This window comes from Schistocerca piceifrons, chromosome 2 (assembly GCF_021461385.2).
Source record: "Schistocerca piceifrons isolate TAMUIC-IGC-003096 chromosome 2, iqSchPice1.1, whole genome shotgun sequence".
NCBI classification, from domain to species: Eukaryota; Metazoa; Arthropoda; class Insecta; order Orthoptera; family Acrididae; genus Schistocerca; species Schistocerca piceifrons.
The window spans coordinates 962,111,035-962,115,532 of record NC_060139.1 but is presented as its reverse complement, the minus strand read 5'-3'; the positions used below and the strand labels follow the sequence as shown (position 1 = coordinate 962,115,532).

The following is a 4,498-nucleotide window of genomic DNA, read 5'->3' as shown; positions in this document are numbered from 1 at the left end:
GCTTTGGGATTTGTTAATTTATAGCAATCAATTGTCTAAGATCATGCAGTATGTGCAAATTGATGACCCTCCTCTGAAACTGCAGTTCAACCAGCTGCCTCGTCAAATTTTTAATAAAGTCAAACCTCGATAATTGTCTACTTTCCGGCAATGATGAATAAATCACATGAATTTACAGCAGAAATATTCAACATTGTGTAAAAAAACAGTAAGGAGCTACCTTCTGCTTCTTCTGTTTGTGGAGTATATTGTACACTTCTCATCAAAGAGCATCGATTCCTCCTCTCGTGGCATTATAATAATGTATTAGTTCAGGTTTTCCAGTTTCGTCATTAACAGTAGCGCTGTGATGCACCGAGGAAACTAAAACCACTGCCTTTCTTGGTTTAGGGACATGGTTTACTAAAATCATATTTTCCCCAAAGCCAAAAACTGATTTTCCATATTTCCTTGCTTTTGAGGGAAGAAATTCCTTTGGAATTTCTTTTTTCTTTTTCTTCAAAGTCCCAACATAAGTAATGCCCCTTTTCCTCAACTCCCTCACAACTTCAATGGATGAGAACCAATTGTCAGCCGTGATATTGCGGCTGGTTCCTTCGATTGATTTTGTCAACCTGCATTGGTTTTGACAATTTTTTCTCTTCTTCTGACAAAGTATTACTATTACTTCCTTTGCCAGCATAAATGTATCCATCCAAAAAATGAGATTTTGCATCACTGTTTGCAAGAATTTTTATAACGTATTTTCTTGGCTTATTTGGAATATACATTCTAAATTTACACCTGCCTTCAAAGCCAATAAGCATTTCATTGATGCATGCTTGGTCACCAATAAAATAATTTTCTTAGGTCACTAATAGAATAATTTTCTTAATATTTTTTTATAAATAGATTAAATACACGAGAAATTGTTGCAGTTGGGCCTGTTTTTGTATGCTCTTGTCTAGTTATTGATTCGTCAAAACGGAGGGCAGCTAAAATTATTGCAAATCTTTTCTCTGACATGGTGCAGCTGAAAATCTCTCTGCCAGTCCCATCAGTTCCAAATATTGAGTTCAAATCCTCGTCATGTGATTTTGAAAATAGGCGTGAAAAAGAGTAGGCCATGGAATGCTTTCAACTCCACAATAGCAAATCTGCTACCAAATATTTGTTATCTGTAAAGTTATTTCTTATGGCCTCCATTCTTTAATTTGAGCATAATAATACTTCATCTAAAATATCATTTGTAAAAATACAAGCCCAAGCAGCTAGCTCAGAGCAACTTTTTCCAAATAGTTTAGCAGGGCCTATAACTCCGGGTAAATGGACAATTAAATTGTGGGAACGGGTATGTACATTTATGGCAGGTGGCGTGGACCACCACTTTAAACTATTTTTGCCAAAATAATTCTGAGCTGTCATGCCCTGAGATGCAACATTTCCTGCACACAGCATACTTCTTCTAAATTTACCAAAGAAATACCTGATTCGGCTTCATATTCCTGATTGTCATCGGTCCCATAATCTAATTCTGAATTCGAATGATGGTCACTTTCCAAATCCGGATCAAACTTCCACAATCACTCATAGCACCTTCCAGCCATTCCAGAAAATTGGCATCATTAACACTTATCAACTGTCGCTGTGAATATGCTATTTTTGACTGAAACAATGTCAACTGTTTTGAATAAAAAAAGTTTCACTAATGGTATGGTGGGGGTCACACAGACCCCATGCTCCACTAATGAAACTCATAAACCACTTACAGCAGAACAACTACTTCTGTCAACAGCTCAGAATCTACTGCATGAAAGGTACTGTGGACCACAGTTCCTAATAGCGGCCCCTATGGGAATTACAAAATAAACGAAACTGGATGGGAGTCCCAGGAACCCAACACCCTGGTTACAGGTTAAAGGTGCATTCGTAAATAATTTGAGAGTTGTTACTTGACGTCAGCGTAAAATGTTGAGATTCCTCAACCGTAAACCAAGTTACAGAGTGAATGAAGTTGAATAAGAAACCTCTGAAACAATCTACAATAATGCAATCTTTTCTCATGATCTGTTTCTTGTAACACTTGCATGGTGTGCATTCTGTATGGTCGCAATGCTGATCTTCTTCGCAGCTCTGATTTGTGACGGATGACAGGCCTTTCTCCTGACTCAATCGACGCAACGATTTCCTGGGAGACTTCTCCAAGCATCTTCGAACATTATCAATACTCTATGCACTCAATGATGTTGTACGTTTACCACTGTCATCGTTTAGTACATCAGCTCTTGAACTCGACAAAGTTGTTGCCTTTGTTGGACACAGCGCACATTGAATTTTCTCCAGAATGCCTGTTGCTTTGTAACCATTGAGTCTATCTTCCACTACACATTCACAATAAAAACTAGCTCCCGAAGTGTATACGTGTTTCTGCCAGCTAAGGATTGCGAACGAACCACTAATTTGCTCGTTATTGTCATGTGGCCCAAACCACACACTCAAGGCTGCATAAATATCTCTCTAGTTAAAGTTAACCAATTTCGACAACTGTTTCGTCAGGTCTTATAAAATCTTTTTGCTATAAATACGTTCATCTTACGTTGGTCCTCATGCCAAAGTGTCGTGTGGATAAAAATCAGATTTTTAAGGCCGGAAGATCACAGCACAGCCTGTCGAAATATTTATTTATGCAATCTTGGCTGTTGAATGTTTTTAGCAAATAAAACAGATCGCTCCTTCAGTCCTCTCAAAATGAGGACCAGTTATTGTATGTTGTTATATGTGACATTTGGTGAATCATATCTTCCTTTTACGCTAGTCATTACTTGTATGTACTCATTTGACAGGTAGACCACATCAGAACAATCAGTTCTGTCAAATTGGACGACAAGTTCACTGTGAAAACCACCCAACATTTCTAGCGTATCACAGCATACTTTACAGTAGAATAGGCTCATCACTCCCACTTCCCTCAACACCTTTTTTGAAGCTCCCTTTTTTCTTTTCCTCGTCTTATTTTTTGCTAACGTACTTTCGTAACGTCACAAGCCACGCTATTAGAAGCTAGCGTCGACGGTCATGTTCGTACTCGTTAAACAGCTGATGCTGTATCGACTGGTGTGTGTGTGTGTGTGTGTGTGAGAGAGAGAGAGAGAGAGAGAGAGAGACTACAGTCTGCGCATGCGCACATTTCATGCCACGATTAGGGTGCCATCTACAGTCGTCGTAGAGAACTGGTTGGTCCAATTCGACAGAACAGATTGTACTGGTTCAGTCTGGTTGTTGTCAAATTGGGTACAAACAGGAATGTGCCAATTCGATCAAAATAAAACAATGGCTTTCGATTACAGTAATATTATTCTAGCGTAAAAAAAAGTATGATCTACCAAATATTGCGTCTAATGTGAGCAGTACTAACGTTCTCGCATCGTAATACGTTTGTCGAAGTAGATAAATGGGAGAGTTTTACAGAGTAAAGGCATACTTACCTGGCACAGGGGATACCGTGATCATAAAGGCGGTTCCTCCAGGACGAGGCTCTTCCATTGCACTTCGGTTGGGCTGACCCCTGCGATTACCCCTAATGTGGGTAACTCGGGTGCATAATTTTTGGTAGTCGGGACTGCGTTCGCGCAGACCCGGTCTAATCATAATTCAAAGTTGGAAATTGTACGCTAGACTGTGAGTATTCGTAAATTTCCTCAGAGTCGATAAACAAAATATTCATGAACGTGCCATGCTATTTTGAGTGATGTTTACTATACATTTTGTTGTGGATTGGCAAGAGAGCCAACCCACTATGAGAGGAAGCCGAAAGGCACGCGTTTTAGCTCACGCAGGCTGGCGTGAGGTCTGGAACAGGACAAGGAAGTTAGACTTAGCAAAAAAAGACGTAGCTGCTGGAATACTTAACTTTAATCCATAAATGGTGAACATCGCTCTTGACGGTACATGTTTTACAGCATCAATAGTAACTGGTAATGGCGCCTTGCTAGGTCGTTGCAAATGACGTAGCTGAAGGCTATGCTAACTATCGTCTCGGCAAATAAGAGCGTATTTTGTCAGTGAACCATCGCTAGCAAAGTCGGCTGTACAACTGGGGCGAGTGCTAGGAAGTGACCTGCCGTGTGTAGGCGCTCGGTCTGCAATCACTGATAGTAGCGACACAAGGGTCCGACGTATACTAACGGACCACGGCTGATTTAAAGGCTACCACCTTGCAAGTGTGGTGTCTGGCGGTGACACCACACATTTTCTTGTTCAAATGGCTCTGAGCACTATGGGACTTAACATCTATGGTCATCAGTCCCCTAGAACTTAGAACTACTTAAACCAAACTAACCTAAGGACATCACACAACACCCAGTCATCACGAGGACATCCCTGACCCCGCCGGGAATCGAACCCGGGCGCGGGAAGCGAGAACGCTACCGCACGAACATAAGCTGCGGACACATTCTCTTGTTCCAACATTTTTTGCAAGTTGAGATGTAATTATGACATTGCCTTACCACGGGAATTT

General features: G+C 40.7%; 1 non-coding gene across 1 annotated transcript; it reads left to right on the top strand.

Moving 5' to 3' along the window:
• The first annotated feature begins 3,456 nt into the window (after positions 1 to 3,456).
• LOC124778104 lies at positions 3,457 to 3,619 on the top strand. The gene has a single exon (XR_007015835.1). It is a non-coding gene; the product is annotated as a U1 spliceosomal RNA (small nuclear RNA).
• The last annotated feature ends 879 nt before the right edge of the window (positions 3,620 to 4,498 follow it).